The 21360-nt window shown below is 38.5% G+C and overlaps 1 long non-coding RNA gene across 1 annotated transcript in view; it reads left to right on the top strand.

Annotated features, from left to right (window-relative positions):
• The first annotated feature begins 6153 nt into the window (after positions 1-6153).
• LOC114160670 (uncharacterized) overlaps positions 6154-21360 on the top strand; it is a 131194-nt gene continuing 115987 nt past the window's right edge. The window contains exons 1-2 of the long non-coding RNA XR_003598833.1: positions 6154-6340; positions 7735-7910. This is a non-coding gene — a long non-coding RNA (uncharacterized LOC114160670). The remainder of the gene's footprint in view (positions 6341-7734; positions 7911-21360) is intronic.

Below are 21360 nucleotides of genomic sequence, written 5' to 3' on the forward strand. Positions count from 1 at the left end.
TCCCATCGTACCAGAGGAGGTACCACAGTGACCAGAGTTTTCTCCAGCTGCAGCAGTTGTTTGTAAAAGCTAACCTGAACTGATAATTACTATTTACCACCTTACCAGGCTGTTACTCTATAAAGGGCAGAAAAGAAAACTTTATTTGTTTTGAAAATTATATTGCTCTGTGCAATAAGCACTTTAAAAGTGACAATACAAAACTGTCGTAGGATTTAAATTCCTTTTAATCAGATTCCCAGTTTGATGTCAGACTGAATTTTCTCCTGCTGCATGGAGCATAGAGTAATTTCAGAACGCTGCAACACAAAGCAATTCTTCATTTAGTATTTTTTCTTAAAAGAAAACAATGCTACTTCATGCTTTTGGCTAAGCAGCCAATCCATGAACACCATTTTTCGTCCTTGGTGCTGATTGGCTGCCGCCTCAAGAGCGGGGAAAAAGAAATGTTAGCTTCTGCGGTTTTGCTGATGGTTTCCACTGTGTGCAATGACGCACATTAAGGTCTACTTTGTGTGTGAACCATCAATATATTGTGAGCTACATTGGAAAGGTCAACTTTTATAAGGAGGGCACTGAAACTTAAATATATATATATATATATATATATATTTCATTTACTTAAAAGCAATTAGATAAAATTATTCATTTCTTTCTTAGATTTACATTATCTTCATGAAACATCAGCATTTTCACTCAAGGTTTTTCAGATAATGACAAGATGAAACTTCCTACTTTGGTTTCAAGATACTTAAAACCTCTATTGTACACACAGTCCTATATTTTATTTAATTTTTTGGTGTCCGTTTTGTGCAGCATTCAGTGCGCTTCCATTTCACTCATTTCAAAAGTTTTGAAAGACTTGACCTGGTTGTTTAGAGCTGCAGCACGACATTAAAATAAGATGAGATGAGTCTTCGGAGAGCTTTGCAAAGGAAAACAAAAAAAAGAAAACAAGCAGAGGCGAGTTCAGCTAATGTCACTTTCAATTAATATCCTCAGGTAGTGGCCCCATTAGCCCTCTCACACATGGGCCAGGTTTACAATGCAAATAGGGTCATTACCTGAGAAGCCTAATCGGCTTTGACAAAAGGCCGGAGAAGCCAGCCTTTCTCTCGCGCATATTTGTTTGCTTATTGTTTCTCTTGCACAAATCAACATATGAACTCTATTAGAAGTAAGAACGCAGGCAGGCGTTTCATTTTTTGAATTCTGCTTTGTTAGAAGCTGTCGCACGTCAGCCGAAGTTTGCACGCTCTCTGTAACCAGCAACTCAAATGCAACACTAACAAATTACATCAGTCTGAGAACAAAGTGCCAGAAATGAAAAGTAAATGATTTCCAAGGGAAGGATTTGTCGTTCTTTGTTCCAGAGTCTTCCCAGAAATGCGTCGTGTGATCGCGCTTGCACCTTAAATATTTAAAGACCCCCTTTTGCGGAAGCTTAGTTTGTCGTATTGCGGATGGGCCTCTGACTGCCTCTAATCTCCTTGTTAGCTGGAGGCGTCACAACGGCGACGCAGAGACAACATGTGGCAGATGATTGCGAGACAGGATTCCACCCCAGCCCACTTTCGGGTGGGGCACAGGCAGGTTCAAAGTTTGTGCGCCCCCGAGAAGACGCTTCACGTCAACATCTGCCTGGGAGAAGGAAAAGTGCCGGGAATGAAAGAAGAGTAGAATAAAAAAAAACATCTTAGATCAGTTGTTTCCCTGAAAACACCCTCCTGTTTTCTCCCCCCACCTCCCATGTTCCCCAGATACTGCGGCGTCTTCAACCGTACGTGCAGAATGAAGATTTTTTGCTAGGCCTCTGTATTCGCGGTGTGTTTGTGATGAGGGAGCGCTCCGTTTTCTGGATCCTTGCACAGAGAGGGAGGGAAAAATAGCAGGAATTCAGACTGTGGACCTATAAATAAGACATCAGTTCAAAAGTGTGCACTCCCAACTTTTGCCTTTGCCTCTGGAAAGCGACAGAGCGTGGCAGAGGCAAATTGAAAGGGATGGATGGATCAAGAATGCCTCTTTATTTGCTTGTACACACTCCTTGAGCTGTGAATTAGATGTCACCGTAGTTACATGTCATGTGCTGATGTGGACGCGTTTGCGGCGCTTTTGATTGTTTGTTCCAAGCATCACTTAGATAAACAAAGACTTGACTCGCCTCCAGTCATCATCGGGATATTGCGAGTGACTGCCAGGTTGTTTTGGTGGGCGGACTTGCTCTGGTGTGAATTATGTGAGAAAATCACGCAAAAAGCCGTAGTAGTAATTGTTTTGTTCCTTTTTTTCTCAGTGCAAACACAAACCTCGTTGATTTTTTTTGTTTTTTTATTGGAATATTTGCAAAAGACAGCTCATACGTGTGAATTAGAACAAAAAGGATACTTTGTTTTCAAATTGTTTGTCAAAGAATAACAAATGGTTTTCATTTGTATTTAGTCCTCTTTACCCTAAAAATAATTTCAGGAAATCTGACTTTTATGGAAGAGTGGCAAGAAGAAAGTCATGAGAAGTTCACTTTAAAGTTTTCCACATCATGTAGGGGAATAAAGTAATAAAGTGTTCTGGTTGGATAAAGTTAAAATGGAGCTTTTAAAGCAAGGGGCAAATGCTATGTGTGGCATACAACTATTGCCACTGCTCTAATACACGAATCCCTGGTATTAAATTGCCTTTTTAATGTTTAATGTCTTTTAATTAAAAAGGCCTAGTCAAAGTCCACACCAAAATTCTATTGAGAATCTGTGGCAGGACTTAAAAATGTATGCTCAAAAATGCTATTTTGTTTAGGTCGTCTATTTTATGAAGATGAATGAGTAAAGAGTTTAAGTGAAGAGACCTGCAACAGCAAAAAGAGGAGATCCTACAAATGCTGTATTTATATTTGTGCTTGGAACATATTCGTATTAAATCCACATGACTGACAGGAAAACACATCCGTGAGTACAACAAAAATATTTCACAGAGCTTTTTTTTTTTCAGGTCGGTTCAACAGAGCTTTTACTTTGACTCTTTAAATTTTTTTTCCCCCCCACTAACACATAAACAGAAAAGTGTATCACTTGTTTGCATTTTGTCAGATCTTTGAAAACATTTCCCTGCCTAGCAGCACATCTCAAACAGCGACTGTTATTACGCCTGTCTCAGCAAGCCACCTAACGACGACAACAACACAGCGGCAGCAATGAAGCCCCAGATGTTTCGCCTCGGCGTGTTTATTTACCTGTCATGTTCCCCTAATTGTTTCATCTGCTACAAATAAACACGTCGCCTGTTGCATCTCTGTTTGCACGCCGTTCGCCAACAAACAGGCTCGGTGGCAGGTTGTTTGTGATGATATGTGGCGCATGCAGAAGGGATTAAAAGAAAGGGTGACTCCACGCCGGCGCTGTGATTTGTACGCATGCCAGAGGGAATGGGATTCATGCAGGAGGGATGGGGGGGGGGGTTAAGGTGTGCACGCAGGCAACATCTGCTGAGATTCTTTTGCACAATAAAAAAAAATTCTTAAGCTGTATATTACACCTGTACTCTGAAGATTTACAGCTAGAGCTGCCCTTTCATGGAGACATTTGATTTTAAATTAGGCTTTACGAGCTTAGGAAAGAAAGACTCCGAAACATTGCAGCATCTTCCTCAGTTACTTTAATCACACACGTATACAAACCAGTATCTACCGTCGTCTAGGCCTCACTTTTTGTTCCGAACTTGCTTCAGAACCTTAAGGTTTGCAGATATTTTTGTCTGCCTAACACTTATAAGGTGTCAATGCTGTTTTTTATTTTTTATTTTTGGTAACTCTGACATCAACTAAATACAGAACCAGTATTGCAGATACTGATACCTTTTATTTCAGTTTGATGCATCATCAAACTTGTGACCTTTTGGTGTTTTTGTCGTTTTTCTTTTGCATTATTTTGTTCAAATTTCTGAGAGAATTTGTGTCTAGAAAATACTTCCATATGATATTAACATGATTTCGTGAGCCTTTTTCCTAAATGGACCAAAAGAAATGATAAAAAAGATTTCATTTGAGAGAAAATCAAAACAAAAACCATTTCGAGGTAGGTTTGAGAACTCATAATACAAAAATAAAATAAAATTTCAATTGAGAATCTCAAACTTGAGTATAACTTACAAGTATCAGTCCAATACTGATATTGACTTCGTGCCAATATTATCAATGTTCTCAATCGATTTGCCCACAATTACTGGCAACCAATCCAAACGAATGAACTTACAATAAGTTTAAACTTAAAAAAAAGATGGAGCTCTTTTCTTCTTTTCATTTCTTTCAGTATTGCCAAGTTTAACTTTTAGTGTGTAAATAATCCTTCACTCTGTAAAACAATGATCTTTAAGTTTTGTTTAAATGGCTGTCTAAAATTTCCCAGACTAATGGGCAACAACAGTTGCTTCACACAAGTAATTTTCTACTGTTTGCAATCTAAATTAAGATTTGTTATGTTTTAGGTTATTTTTACTGGCCACACCAAGTCCTGATTACTGCATGACTTGTGAAAACAAGAAATAACTTAAATAGAAACTGTCTGATAATATGTTATAGGCCAAAAAGGCTTAAAACAACACATCCTGCTCTGACGTAAAGAAATTCAACAACACATGAGAAACATAATTGACATCCATAAGTTTGGAAATCCATGCGAAGCCATTTGTAAGACTGTGACAATCCAGCAAACCACCATGGGAGCTCTAATCCACAAATGAAGAAAACATAGAACTACAGTGAATCTTTCCAGGAGTAGGAAGCCTAACAAAATTACTCAAAGAAAACATCTCATCCACACGGATACATAAAATAACCCAGAAAAACAACTAACACACCACAGGCCCAAGTAAGGTCAGGATAATGGATTCAGCAGTTAGACGGAGACTGGGCCAAGCTGGATCCAGTTTCAAGGCAAAAGACACTGATGACCAAAAATGCCATAAACGCTCGTCTCACATTTGCCCAGAGAATGTTGATGTTCTGCAAGACTTTTGGGAAAATATTCTGTGGACTGCCTAATGACCTTCATGACTCACCTTAATCAATGGGACCATGAATCCTGCTGTCTACCAGAAATTCAGGAAGAAGAATAATGTCTTCTCTTTACAATGTTTAGCTTCAGCTCAGGCACATTTAGATTGAACAATGATTGAAAATAAAACAGCATGGCCACTTTGGAATGGTTTAAGAAAAATAAAATAAAATAAAAGGAAGAGGGCCTTGTTACGGCCCAGCCTTGAATCTGATCGAGATCTCCTGATGTGACCTGAAAAAGTTTCATGCTTGCAAAGCCTCCAGCGTGGCTGAATTTGAACAATTCTGCAAAGAAATATGGGCTTAAGTCCCTCCTCAGTGGCGTAAAAGACTGATAGCAGTTGTGGCAGCCAAGAATGACACAACAAATTATTAGGTTTAGGGGTACAGCAAACTGTACACAGACAGTTTGCTTTGAATTGCTTCTTTTCACTCTAGAAAATCTTGATGTTTAACCTAGTTTGGCTTATCTAATTCATACATGAAGCCTCTTTCCTTTTTACTTACTTTAGTTCAGGCAATAAAAGAAACATTCATTTGTGTCTCAATACAGTGAACAAGTATAACGGATAAAGTAATTAAACACAACTGAGGGATTTTTCATAGTGATGTATAATTTTGGAAAATGTTCCCAAATTCCTCCATATTTCCATTCAGCCAGGTACCAACTCTGAACCTTAATGTGGTAAAAATGTATTTTTCCTCTTAGAAGAAGAATGGGCTTGTGAAATAAATGTGGTTGAAAAGTGGTACAAAATGAATGAGTCTCAGGATGTGAGCTCATCCCATGTAAATCGGATGAAACATTTTGCAAACCGCTCGTCGATGTTTTCACGAAGGAAAGGAAAGAAGAAAAGATTCGGGTGTAGAACTCCTTTTGGAGGACGTAGCAATAGCATCAGACAAGGTACAAAAAGTACACAAAAGTTCAAACATTTAAGTGTCTTGAAAGTGGTGGGAAAATAAAGAGAAAAAAATCTATTGTCTCTTTAATTTTTAGAGAAAGGACAAAAGTTATATAAAAATAAAAATGTTGTATTTTACTTGATGTTTTTTTTTTTCTTGTTTTGATACTATATTTTCACTCTGAAAAACAATGAGTTTTTAAAGCGTGTTCTTGTTGCACTTACTACCAGATGGTGGCGGTAATGCGCCCTTAAGTTGTTTGCCAACCGTCATTAAAAACAGAAAGAAGAAGAAGAAGAACCGCCTCGTTAAGGTAACGCAGAACAGGTGTGCATAATCAAGGCGTGCAACGACTGCAGTACAACGTAAGCTGGAGTGCAATTTTAGGTTAGTATTGCTTTTATTCTAATTGCCGTATTAGAGTTATTGCCTTGGCCATTTTTATGGCCGTCTATTTATTTACTTATTTTGGAACTGGTTAAAAAGTTTCTTTTGGCTGCAGGTGAGGAACACTTCAACTGAATGTTTATGTTTTTTGTTTTAGAAATAAAGTTTTCCCAAACATTTGTTGTTTCTTAGCTCGCACAAGTAGAGTAATGTTGACGTAAATGTTGCACAGAAAAGTGCAACATTTTCTGTGCAATGTTGCAATGAAAAGTGTTCGTTTGTGTCGGTCTTCACAATTACGGCTTTCAGTGACCGAGTTCGGGTTCTTGGCTATATTTAAATGTTGCCTCGGATAATATCAAATGAATACAGACGGATGCAAATGAAATGTAATAAATTCTAGACTTTTCTCAAAGGAGGTTTCTGGACAACCTTTTAAAACGCTGCAAACATTTATCTGTGTGTGGTAGATCTTGAAGTACAGTCACCGTGGTCCACGCTTTGTGCATTTCCTCTCGAACCCTTCATCAGGCTTTCCTACAATATCATTTCAAGGCTGTGGTTATCCCTATTGCTTTGGCAACTGTTGCTACCACACTTTGTACTTCAGCTGAACTTTCCATACATATGTTTGGATGCGGCTCTGTAAACAGCCAGCTCCTTCAGCAATGGCCTTTTTGTGGGCTACTCTCTCTGTAGTGGGTTTCAGTGACTGTACCAGCTGTTAAATTAGTACTCTTCCTCTTGGTAGTGCAGACTGTGACATCATCATCATGTGTTTGGAAGTGAGTCATTTTTTAAAATTGCTTTTATGTAAAAGTTCATATTCCATTTAACTCAACTTTGGGTTTGCAGTAGCTGTAGGTCACAACTATCAAAACGAACAGATGTTGATATGTAAAATATATTGTTTTTACAGGTTTCTTTAAAATAAGACTTAACAGGAATATTTGTATAATCTAAAAACGTTAGAATTGTTTACATTTTAAAATATCTGATTAATATTGCCACCGTACAGTGGGTGAAACTGCCTTGCAGTGCTTGTTTTATCAGAACATTTTGAAAAGGCACAATTTACTCTTTGTCAACAGTTTAACCATATAAGATTATAATAAGATTATCTGCATCTCATATTTTTTAGTAATTTTTATTTATTTTTCCCTACAAACAATTTTAGATACAGGCCCAGTCTTTTTCAAAGTGTTCTTTGCATCATCTCTATGATATAAGTTGGAAAACAAGAGCACTTTTAAATCTTTGATTTCCAGATGGGATCGTGCTTCTTCTGAGCAGCCACGTTTGGCGGTGTTCGTAGTTACACATTCCACTTACTGTTTGACTGCAGGAGGTCCATTGGTGATTATAAATACTGCATGTTTGCTCCCGTTTGACAGAACAGTTCTGAGGAGCCGCCTAAATAAGCCATCTTGCCGTTTTTGAAGCCACCGGAAAGCCACCAGTCGGAAGTCGCGAGCACCTTTTTGAAGAGGCCGAGGACGGCAAGTCAGCAGGAGGAAGATGAAGAGGAGGAGGCTTCACGTCGAAGATGCCACCGCTCATATGTCACAAGGTGATGAAGTGCAGATATCTGCCCTTAAAGAATTTTTGCCCTGCAGACGCATTCCAGATTTATGTCTTTTCTTTCCCTCTCCTGCCCCATTCTTCAACATTCAAACACGTTGCAAATAAAAAAGGTGGTTTGAAATACTTCCCTCCCTCCCCGCGCTCCACCCACCAAAAAAAAAAAAGAATATTGAAGACGGTCGAACTCGCAGGTTAAAAATGTATATGCAAATGCAGGCTACATTAGAGCACACGGAGGTTGTTAATAAATTAACACGTGGCAGAAATAATTCAGTTTAGCGTGATAATTCTTGGGTGTGAGCTGTCAGCCGTCGCATTGTTCCAGGATGGAAAGTGACGCTGAAATGGCAACACGAGCGGTGAACTGTGATGTTTTAGTGTACCTCCATTCGGAGCGCTGACACAATAACTGCCTTTTGCTCGCCTCGCTCTTACTTTTTCTCTTTTCTTTTCTTTTTCTTTTTTGTCATTTCGGCAGAACAAAAGGTTTAATTAAGGATGCTTTCCGAAGGGAAGCCGACACGAAACACACACATCTCAGCCAAGGTGTGTGTTTGCGAGGATCGAGTCGAAACCGACTCTTCGTGAACCAGATGCGTCTTCAAAAGTTTTGTGAATTTCATCCCCCAACATTGATCATCACTATTCATGACTTGTGCAGAGCGTGTGATACGCCAAATGTTATGTCTTCTCTCGGGTTGCCATAGTTGCTAAGCTGCCGAATGTAGGAGGACATCTTAGCAGGGATGTTGTGTGACGAGTTCGTTTCTTCCCCTTGCCTCGGCCTGGAGATTTGCATAGCAGGAACCCGGGGAGCTGACACTCTGTTTGTGTAGCTCAAGGTGCAAAGGATATGCAAAGTGTCAAGTGACTCACAGTCAAGTTTTTTAATAAGTGCCATTTGTTCAATCTGTTGTTTAAACATTCCCGTCACCTCCATGTATCCTTAAAGACTGCCGGCCTCGCTATCTTTTAATTAAGTCTTGGACTAATGTGCCACTTAATTGTCTAATCTTGGAAGATGTTGTTTTCTCTCATTTACTGGGAAAAAGTATCGCAAGCTAAGCTTTTTAATTTGGGTCTGTGGAGGCTGGGTGTTTAGTGGGTTCCCAATGAATGAGGGAACACTTCAAAAGAGGAGAAACCTCTTTTCAATTTGAACGAACAGGGCTTTATATTATATTTAGTTTACATTTCTTTCTTTTTTTACAGTTTTCCCTGCTGATCTTTGTGGTAAAACCTGAAATTTACAAGAGGTTCATGACCTCATTTGCAATGTTGTGCCGCAATAATTGGTACCAGTGCTGTTAATATTTACCTGACAGCAGTTGGTGTTCTTCTATAACATTTCATGAGGTTGGTGCATACAGAGAGAGGAATCATCTGCATCACAGAGATTTTCTGTAGAGTTTATGTCTTAGGGGTGAAATAATCTTAGAAGATAGTTTATTTTGTGTCTAAATATATAAATTTTGCTCATATGTTTTGGATGATTGTTCTCCTGAGAGAGCCAGTCACCATCCATTTTCAGGTTCTTTGGTAAAACCCATTGGAATTTTATCAAATACCTTGATAATTTACTGTAACATTCTTCCAATGGCAGTTGAAAGAGGAAGAAGCATTTGGCATCACAGCTGCTCCTCCCTACTTGACAGTGGGCATGAGCTGATTTTCAACACATCTGTCCTTCTTGTTATCCCAATTCCAACAGGAGTGTTTGATGCCTTAAACTTCACTCTCTGTCTTCTCTGGGCAAAGCACACAATTCAAGTCTCAACAACAAGAATCTAATTCATGACCTTATAAAGAGCTTAGAAAACTGCACTTGTCTATGTTTGTGATGGTAGAACAGAAAAGGGAAGCTACATATTTAACAAACTCATTTCATTTGTTATCAATTCAATATCAATTATTCTATCAATTGTTTGGAGAGTTGCCTAGAAATGTTGTACCAAGTTCCATCTGAAATTACTTAAGAGCAGCTTCATTACTGTGATGGGAAGGAAAACATTCTTTTTTCAGGCTTAATCTTTCTTGCCATTTGGTGAAACAAATACCTAATTCAACAGTACAGTTTTCCAGAAACTTTGCCAAATGTTCTCTGAAAATGTATTCATCTGTTTTAAATCTTCCAGGGGGATATAAATATTAGAGTTGAAATTTTCCCATTTTTTTCAAGGGATTTGTCACAGTTTCAGTTTTGACTTTTATATTTGTTTGTTTTTATTAAATGAATAATTCCTCTCTGCGACAAATGATCCTGCTGTGATTTAAATCTAGTCCACGGAACAAAGTTTTGCAAAGCTCTGCAACCTGCTGTAGTAAGATTGTCGAGTGAGCGACAGCAGGAAACCCAGAGTACAGCTCAAGGAGGAAGTTCAAGGCCAGCCCTGATGCGGGGTCACCACATGCAAGGGTTATGATTAAATGGAAAAAGTGGCGTCAGAGAAGGGTGATAGGACAGCAGAGTGAAGGGCCTGTAAACAATGACTCACTTGGCTTGCAAAAGAGGGGAAGAGTGGGAAGGAAGCAGACGACAGCAACCAAAAGTTCTCCAGGCGTGTGTGTGAGAGAGAGAGAGTTAGAGTTTGCAGTCTGAGACAAATGGACCTCTGTCAGGAAATCTCAGCAGACTCTGGATTTAATTCTGTCACTCATACATTCAGAAACACTCATCCACAAATGCCAAGGCTTATAAATATAACTGGAACTCCAAAGAAGTGATAAAGTTTCTTAAAGTAGTCGTTCAGTTTCCACAAAGGTGCTGCAAAATTCTGATGATTTCAAATAGACCTCAACTGCTGTGTTTTTGTATCTTCTTTCTTTTTGGGAAAGGGACACACAACAGAAGTCATTATGTGTCAAAAATAATCTGTGAAAAAGAGACAGATTAAAAGCAATGTCTCATGGGAGTTTTAACCGTTAATACACCGCAGCCTTGAAGTAAGAAAAATAGTGGGCCAAATAAGGAGCTTTGTGATACATTCCTTGGAAAAAACTGGAGATACAAAATTCTTTCTGCGTTTTTAGCAGGTTTTCTTCACTGCATTTTGATAACAAATTGCTATGCTATCACCTTAGCACTTCTGGTGTTAGGCCAGTCCTGCGAAAACATCACAAGCATCTTATCTGGTATGAGAAGACGGATAATTTGACTGTTACTCAGTGGACCAAAGTAATCTGCAGCTCACAAAGAAGGGTCTGAAAAATCTTCCTGAATGTTTTCTCTGAACTGAGAAAAACAAAAACAAAATTAGGCTTGGAAAAAAAGATGAATGGCCAGGCTTCAGGACATGCGCACAGTCTTTTTCTTCTGTGATCTCAAACTAATAGAGGTTAACAAGTTCTCTTAGAAAATGTTTTTCAGATGAGTGACAAGAATTGACTGAAAAAAAGAGCTCAGCCTTTCTCTTTTTTCAAGAAAGCAAGAAATATGGCAAGAAAAACACTTAATTGCACAGACACATAAATAGAAACTTTATTTTCTAACAAAAATGAACAAACTTAGCAGTTTAAACTGGTTGAGCCCTTCTAAATTTACGTTCCTATCTGGAGTGGCAATTTAAGGAAGCGTAGTTCATACTGATCCAGAAACTGTTTGTAGTATTACGCTTACACACATACACAAAAAATATCTTTGCTATATTCAGACACACAATATGCTAACAATACAACAGAAGCACTTGCATACACACCAATATCCAATAAATAATTGAATCTCCAGTGGCTACCCTCAGAACTGCAGTGATACATTAATTGGGCAAAATTAGCATGAATTAAAGCAAATAAGTGTAACATGTAATTTATTACTTATCAAGTGTAGTTTAGCGGTGGAAAGCTCCGATTTCCCCCCAGATTGCTTTAACAGCTATAATGCATTTCTTAATTTACTCTGTGGAAAATCAATTTTTTTTTCAGAGTTCATTAGGCACCAATATGTTACAATGCTGCTCCCTTGAGCACCCAGCTACAAAAAACATTATGCAAATTCCTGCCAGTGCATCTGTATGTAAATAGCAACCAAGTCCACAGTCAATTCTCTATGGGAAGCTTTGTTAGCAGGCCCTTTGTTTCTAAGCTTGAACCTTGTTCATGATAGTCAGGAAATTGGGAAATGGCTGCGTATGACAGGTGAGGGCAAACAAACCCAAAACCAAATTTGTTCTACAGTCTCATTAATTTATTTCAACAATTTTCAGAACATCGTGGGCCAACACACTGGTTAGGTTGGATGATCAAATAGTTTTATTGCAGTGAGGATGTTTATGTTGGCTTCATATTGATTGGAAATTTCCATCCACAGCAAAACATTTTTTAGTTGCTCAGATATTTTAGGCAAATTCAGCAGATGATTTTTATACGTAAGCACTGTGTGGCCGATTTTGCAATGAACTAATTTAAGTAAAAGAAAAACCTTTAGCAAAACTAAATTTTAAAATTTAAAATTTTCTTCTGTCCAAGCAAGATTAAAGTTAAGATTAAACGATGAAAAAGTGCCTTATGCCCTCTAAATGTTGTTTGAATGGATGACTAAGCCTGACTGTCTTGTTTCTTAGATTAGTATAAATGTGGATGAAGTTTATTTTTAATGCAATGTCATCAGAAATTCCACAAAGACCTTTTGTACAATCTCGCAATTAGATTGGCTTCCATACTACGTTCCACTACAACCTATTGCCATTCTAAAAAAAGGAATAGAACAGGATTTATTTAGTCTTACTTTGTTTCATCACAGAAATTTTAGAGGAAGTCTTTGAGTTATGACTTCCATTTGTTCTTGGACCAAGTTAGAGAAATTAACTGGAAGGCCTGCAAAATTCTGTGTTCTTATCAAAGTTGAACCAGACCTCAAAATTCAATATGGCCTTCAAGCCATACTTGACGGGGGAGCACAGTAGTAAACCATTAATTTGCACGGATGTCTGTCTGCCTCGTTAAGTTACTCACTATTCATCTTGAGATGCATCTTTTTTAACATGCCATACAGAGAGATACTGTAAATTGTTGTTGCATTGTTAACAGCATTGTTGTAAACTCCAGATTCAAGTATGACTTTAAAGGTAAAAGAAATGTGGGGAAAACAACCACATCTGGTTCATAGTTGACCGTCATTCACTTTACATTCAGCTCAAACCTTCCAAAGGTTCTTTTAAGTTGCTTAAGATAAAATTAAAAAAAGGATTTTTATGGTTAACCAATCTCCTCTCTCCTGTTTTTAACTTCTAATTCTGTACATCTTATAGTGGGTAGTTTTTTTAAAATATATTTATAATTTATAACTAATGTGGTACTGAAATTTCTTTTGAGTACCACAGAAGACGGCCAGTTATGTAGCACCAGTTGTGCCACAGTTTGGGAACATGAGCCCATTTGATTTTAATACACCCCAAACCCCCAAGTATTATCATTGGATAGATTTCCAGAACATTTAATTGAAAACAAATTGCTTTGCCAAACTAATGACTTGTATGTTACGAGTGTCTGGAGAGGGTTGCAGTTGCAAGCTAATCTTTGGAGACTTAACACTCAAAACATTTCAAGACACTTTACTGGTTTGAGTTGTAAAAGACTTCAGGTTTTATATCAATGCATGAAAAGTGACAAATCCTCCAAAACCATTAAAACAGCCCCGGCCCTGCCAGGGCTTTTTCCTTCCAGCAATGCTTTGAGAACCTGCCCAGCTTTCATATTGAAGAGTTCAGAATAATCTGTTCATCATGTTTCGATTTTCCTCCTTCCTATTGAATTTAAAAAACTCTAACATAAAGGCACTCAAGTTATCACAGGTGAAATCAAGATCTGATCCAAACAAAATCATCACTGTGATGTGATATATTGTCTGCCACTGTTGCCTTACCTGTTTTACAGTCTTTTTTTTTTTTACCCAGGGAACTATTTGGCAATATCTTTTGTTTTATTTTTGTCTCTTTTGAGTGTTGCGTTACCAGGATACACGAGACTGCTGCATTATGTCACTTGTTTCACTGGGACACTTGCCAGATTTCACTGGGGCCGCTCAGTTTATTTTATTATTTTTATTTTAGCTTTTGTGATTGCATCCATCTGGTTTGACCTCACTTTTAAAAAAAAAAAAGTCTCGGTCTCTTTCATGAAGGCACTTTTTTCTTTCTCCATTGTTTTCTGTGTACAAAGTCTGCGGATGTGCTTCGAACAAAACACAGCCTCACCTGCTTGTCTTTCCATGAAGTAATTCCCACAAAGCCCGAAGGCCATGTCGACCATATGGCGCTACATAGGTTGATAGATTGTACTACATGGCACGCACTCGTAACGGTGACTTAAACTGGAGCTAATTACTGCTCGTCTTGGAGATTTGGTTTAATCTACATTTCTGTTAATTGATCATTGCACATTAGCATTGTTTTATTGCTTTAAAGGACTTTCTCTGCTGGAGCTTTCTTACTTTAGGGTGCATTAACGATCGGATGCAAAGTTGAAATATGTAAAAGAAAAGATGTAATAATTATACCGTTTTAACTCATGGCTTTGTTGTGAATGCTTCAGCTTTGTGCTTATGTGATGTTCTTTTTTTTTAATCTTTTTTTTCCCCTTTTTTTTTATCTCAAGTGTACTTTAAAAGATAATAGAGCCCAAATCAGAAGCAATCAAATTCACAACTCGCAGCCCTTTGTCTTTTTATTGCACAGGCTTGTTTGTCTGTTCTGTGCTTCTGATCAAACAGCTGCTGTTTATTAGTTTCTCATAAATTTGAGTTTATTATTTACCCTATGGTGCAAAATTAGCTCTGTAATTAGGTATCACTTCAGCATGCACGGGGGAGGCAGTATCTAAGCAACCCCTGACATAAACACATACACACACTGTGTACACTGTGTATTTTCCGGCTGATGTTTTTCGATTTGTCTTTTTCTGCTTGTTGCACAGTTAAATGACAAGACAATGTGTGAGGAAAATGCAACAATAATATTCCAAAGTTCCTAATTAGAAGCTTTATGAAAAGTGTTGACATGTTCTTGAGGACATGGAGAATATTAAGTATGCATATTGCATATAATTCAATCATGTGTCACTTTGTTTTCTGTATCAATTCAGTTGGCTTTTTCTTTGAGTACAACAAAAATCAGGGCTATGAAAAAGTCTCTACTTTTTGGTTTTCTTTTTTGTTTTTGCTTTTTTTTGTCACACTTTCATCCTTCAGCCTGAGTTTCAGAAGGAAAGCCTGAGGAAATCAAAAATGCTAATTTAAAATGATTTTTTTCATTTAGGGCAAAGAGCTATCAAAACCAAACTAGCCCTATGTGAAAAATTACTATGTCATTAGATTTTCGATCATCTGTACCACATTAAATTGTAAGCATAGTTGTAATGAAGCAACAGCATTGTTTAACACTCTACTCCTCACTGTCAAGGTTTGCTGCTTCACATCGGAGGAAACAAACAGCCACTGTCCCACTTAACATCTCCACAGAGCATCCTCATATCGTACACAACTTCCTTGTGCACTGCAGTTTGTTTTTTTTGTAGTGTCTGTAAATCAGTGTTTGAATTAAAGGCATCCAGCTCAGTTTCCTCTGGGAAACATCAGGCATTAAACGCTGCTCCCCGGCATGCTTGTTTGAGTAATTTACACTCAAACAATTGTCACTCCTCGTCTCCAGGTGGTCCTTCTCTTCCACGTCTCTGTGTACAAACCGACACAGCTTTTGATGGCTCCACCTGAGAGATTTGCCCAAATGAGTTCTCTTTTTCTTTCTTCCCAATGTAGTGTCTACTGTTTCCGCTTTGGGCTTGTTTACCAGCAAATGCCTTCCCCCCCAGTCCCCCCCAAAAGCGACATGGGACTGTGTGTTTTAAGTTTCCCTTTTATTTTTTTCCCTTTGCTTTAAAGGAAGGGCAAATTTAGCATTTAGTACCTCGCGCCCATCTCCTTAGCTACCCTAAATGGAAGCATAGGCTGTCAGTAAACAAAGTCTAGCTCCCATTAACCTCTGATTTCCTCTGAGAGATCCACAAACAAGTCGAGTGCCAGATGACCTCAAACAAACTGTACTCGCGCGCACACCGACAGACACGCGCTCATGTCCTGAAGAACAATATGGAAATGTTCGTCCTTCCTCCCTGCCTGCGCTTAGCCCGGGTGCTCTTGCCGTCTGTTTTGCCTAATTGCTTTAACACTAGCCTGGCATACTAATTGCACGGGGCCCCCTGTCACCACATCATTTACATGGCCTGCTTGATTTGGAGTTTAATCTGCTTGAAGGGTTTGGGTTTCATGCTCACTTTAAATCCTAATGCTCTTTGGGATTTCAGACGGTTTCAGTAAATCTGCGTGTGTTTGTTTGGCAACACAGAAACTTTTAGATGTATAACGCGCTGTGTTCCGTACGACTTCAGAATGACGCTTTGGTTTGGCCCGGTGGTGAAATCAAACGGGAAAATGGATGAAAGGGGTGGGCGGTGCTGTGTTCGGGTGCATGGCAGAGGAAACTTGAGGATCTGAAGTGGGTGTGTGCGAAGTGTGTACGGGCCGGCGTTTTCTGCTCCCCCTTCTTTTTTTTTGATGTGGAGCTGAAAGAGAGTTAGATAGACCGATGCAGTGTTGTGAGCTCACACAGTGCAACTCAATCAAAGGGAAGAAGTTATTTCAATTTCTTAGAGGTCAGGGCCCACCCAGTTTCTGCAATGGCACAGTGTTTCCTGGACCTACCTTCTGGGCCAAACTACACTGATGCTTTTTTCAGATGGCCATTTTTCATCTTCTGAATTGGGATTTCATCAAAGGAAAAATGCAGACTGCAACCATAACAAATAAAAGTTGGCTACGATAGAACTTCACATTAATTTTTGCCTGCTATTAAAAGTTCTTCCTCCATTTTTGAGTTTGCTGCTGGTGTTGCCCTTTAGATAGAATCAAAGTTTATAGCTTATCCTTTACACTCAAGTTGTTTGGCTTATCCCCCCTAAAATGGAGATTTTTGAACAGCATATACTTACTTGAAATGAAGGCATGTGACCTGTTCTAAAAAAATGCAAATATATGTATTTTTTTCCTCTGATTTTTCCACAAGTATTGTAATATTTAATTTTTGATTAACTCCGCCACTACATATCTTAGCACAAATGATAAAGATGTACATAAAGCTTAATACAATTTTTTTTTTTAATATCAGTGTCTTAATCTCTGAAATTTTGAAAATTCAACCTTTGACCCACAGAATAGCTGCTCCACCTCCATACTTAATGGTTAGCACTTCTACATGTATTTACCCCATCCCACTTGAAGTATATGGTGTGAAACACCTGCTTCTTAGTCATCTCTGTCCAAAGTGGTCTTTTAGTTTTTATTCATATTTTATTTTATTCCATATTAGGGTAGGGATACATAATCAAATTCAATCATCCACAAACATAAATGGGCCAGGAATTCGGTGCTTTTGTTAGATAAGAATATTGAGCTTTTCAGTGACAAATAACCATTTGTGGAAGTGGCATAAAACAGACTATGTTGGAAAAAGCACCCATTTGCTGCTTTAGCATCGTGGTGGGCCTTTGATCCTGTGGGCCTGTTTTTTCTTCCAAAACCTGGGGAAACCTTGTAGCTTTGATAAGACTACCAGAAAATCAACAATTTGAGTAATCATTCAAAACATAAAGCCACACGCACACTGAAAGGGCTTACTAGACCAAAAAAAAAAAAATCACAGTAAACCATTTCTCTGCAAAGACCTAAATCCCGTAGAAAACCTGTGGGGTAACCTTGAATATCATGACTGTCATTACTAATATGGACGCTGTAAGTTGTTCCCATTTACAAATGAAATAATGGTAGAAATTGTCAAATGGCTGATGTGTTATTTTGCTCACAATATGAATTGTTTTGCTTTGGCATTTTAACCGCTACTCCTCATAATATTTTGCATAATTGGTAAGATATTAGCCAGAAATGCATGAGCTAAGTAATACAATTCCACATAAATATTCAAAACTGGGTTTCAAACTCAGGCATGATTCAATAGACCTGTGCTGTTTTTTTTTTCTAGGTTTTGTTTGTACATGTAACCCTTATGTGTGCACTAAGGCAACTTTTCAGAGTCTGATCCAACTCTTCTGAGAACAGCCAAACCCCATGACAAAAAACTTTACAACTGCAGAAAGTTAAAACCAACTACTGTCAAAAACGAAAACAGGCCACTGATCAACACATATGCACACTACAGCATGTAGCGACGCACAAGAGGGATCATCTGAAGATGGAACCAACTACGAACTGAATTGTCATATTGTTTCCTACCACCCCTTAACTTTAGAGGAAAAATTTGAGGTTTTATTCTTTCCGCCTTTTTCAAGTTCCACCAAACAGACAGAACACAGTCAATATAGAGTCAATTATAAATATTTATAATCTACACATCTTAAAATTCCTGTCAATCACAAAGATGTGGGGATAAGCTCACAGCTGCTAGTTGGTCCGGATGTGATTTGCATGCCATATAAAGCCTCAGCTTGCCATCTCCATTTTGTTTTTGACTTTGCATGCCTGCTTGTTCTCAACGCAGATTAAATATAGAAGTTTAGTTCTCGTCGAGGATAGATGTTTTCCTCCCCCCTACCCCCCGCCGCCCTCTCTCCTCACCCTCTCATGCACGCATACAACACAGAGAGACGGTATTGACGCGGAGCGCTGATGGCAATCCATTATTGAAAAGGAAATCGTCTCAATATGACTGGAGTTTGTTATGGGGAGCTTTGTTCTCGTCATCTATATTGCAGCGCATCATTGTCAGTCAGCACTCTGAGATCTTTTTCTTCTTGCTTTGTTTGTGTGGAGAAGAGAAACTCGCACTCGCTCTGTAGTGTTTTTCAGTGTTACTGTCCTAATAACGATCTGCTTTATTTTTGCAGTTGATGGAAAAGTGAGATACAGTACGACACTGTTTAGTCTCTCTGTTGGCTGGTTGCATGGTTTGTTGTAAAGCGATGCTGGTTATCCCAGTAGCTATCTTCTGTCTACATCTTTGCTTTGACTCAATTTCTGGCAGTCTTTCAGACTCTGACCTAATGGACCCGACAACACACTATATAAGGTACTAAGCTAATCCTTCTAACTCATAAAAATACTTTTGTCTTGTTCTTCCTCTGGGTCTCTGGCTACATGTTTAAAGTTGTTTTTCTCCTGGGTGAACCTCCATCTTGATGGGTGTTTTACAGCTTCTAAACAATTTGTCATCAATTTATCTCCATCTCTCCATCAATTCTCTGAAGCTTTTCTCCCCATTTTAAAGAGAAGCATTCCCACAGTATAATAATGCCATTGCTATGTTTTACACTAGTGATGCTCTGTTCATGAGGATGTGACATATAAAGCTTTCAATATAGTTTTAGAAATTAAGCTAGATTTAAACTGCCCCACAACTTTATTCCTGACCCACCCGGTATGGTCTTTGTGTGTTGGTCTAGTGCATAAAATTTAAATACAGTTGCATTTAAGTTTAGAACAAAAAGTTAAAGGGGTGTAAACACAGATTCAAGAAACCTGAAAAAGTTAAAAGTTGTTCTGCATTGTTATAGAGAGGGCTTGGCTTGGACTATCTTGGTGTTTGGTGCATGGGTGATTTTAAGCTAACTGCAATAAGTCCAGACACATTTTTTGAGAATTTTTACTGCTTAGCTCCAAAACATTTTGCTTAATTTGTCTGAAAGTGTTTCACATAACCTTTTGGATTGCATCGTTCCTGATTGAAAATAAATTTTCACCTACATTCCATACAAATTATGATTTCATGAGCTGACAAGAATATAGTTTAGAATGCTCTGCTTGTGTTGCACAATCTAAAAAGAATAACTCCAGCTCATGTTTGTCGATAAATACAAATTGAGTTCTTAAAATATGCAAAATATTTTTTTTTTTGCTCTCTGTGATCTTGTCGCCGCTAACAACTGAACACAGTAATCTCTGCAAACATTCAAACCACTGTACTATATTCCACCAAAGTCTGGTCATTTAACAACTATTAAATAATTCTATTAAAATGTGTAAAAAAAAAAAAAAAAAAAAAACCTCCTCCCAAAGTCACATTTATTCTCTCATCAACAAGCCTCTGATTGTCACTTTGGTTTAGCATCCACTTGATTTCATAATTTATTCAAAAGTCAGAGTGTATCTCTGTACCGGTGAGCTGCGGGTGAGTGCCTCTGTGTGTGTGTGTGTGTGTGTATACTTGTGTGGGTGGCTGAACCGGCAATGTGTCCCCTCATAAGAGTGCTTGTTGTGTGGCATTCTCACTTGATTTCATGCTTTGCTGATGGAAAATTAGGCCCAGGCGTATCTCTGCATGAAGAGGAGGTGTAGGAGGAGGAGGAGTGCTGATGGTTACTTTTATTGCCTGAGGACAATCTCCCCGACAACAAGAAAAATAGAGCGATGAGGAGGGAGGGAGACTGTGTCATTGGCTGCTAATGCACTCTAAACAAGACGATGAGACGCGTGGAATTCCCAACGCGATGCTCCCCCTCCAAAAAAAGAACACGTCTCTTTGACTTTCTCTTCATCACTTCCCGCATCTTTTTACTTATTTATTTTTTTTTCCTACACCCCCGTTGTTGCAAAGTGCAGTTATGAGCTTGGCGTTCTGAAATATTCTAAATGCACTCTTCCTTTGTGAATGACATATCGGAGCGCTGAAGAGTTCATTTGCATTTTTTGTCTTGTTTTTCCTCCTTTGTGCCTGTCTGTTGCCCAATGAAGCTCTGAGGATAAAGTGCTTAAAGGACTGCAGGCACTTCACTCGAGTTGTTTGGTTGTTCAAAAGATTTGCTACAGTACACCGCTAGTTGAAATGCAGCTCAGCCCCAATGTCAGACGTGTGACGAGCATTTTGAGGCAAAGCAAGAAGGGGCGGGGGTGGAGGGGCTGATGGATGTGGGGAGCAATCCTGCTATGTTATGTAAGTAGAATTGTCTGGTATATTGTTGCTGCGAAAAATAAACTTGACGCACATCAATGCAGTGCATTACTTTGATCAAATTAAAGATGTGTTTCCCGAAATTTCCCTAAAAGCTCATAGCCGTTTCATTTTCTTTTTTACAAAGGGGAGTCTGGGAACAGGAATTTTGTATATGGAGAATTTTTTTTGTAATTCCTGATGTTGTTCCTGATCCCAATGTTTTGAGTGGTTCCCAAACTTTAGCTTCTAGCTCAAAAGATAACGTCGTGCCAACTTAACAAAACGGAGACACAAAAAAGCATGAACAGCCAATACATCTGTTGAGATATTGCTTTTTATCTCAACCTTTTTAGTACAATAACATTTTCAATCATTCAATTGAAACATATTTGTTCCTTGTTTTAATTTCTTGAAAGGATTTTAAAAGTCCATCTTTGGGAAACTCTGCTCTTACAGCCAACCATGCAACACACAGTCTCTGGGAAATCATGGACATTATTTATAAGTGAA

The sequence above is a fragment of the Xiphophorus couchianus genome, chromosome 17 (genome assembly GCF_001444195.1).
Source record: "Xiphophorus couchianus chromosome 17, X_couchianus-1.0, whole genome shotgun sequence".
Taxonomy (NCBI): Eukaryota; Metazoa; Chordata; class Actinopteri; order Cyprinodontiformes; family Poeciliidae; genus Xiphophorus; species Xiphophorus couchianus.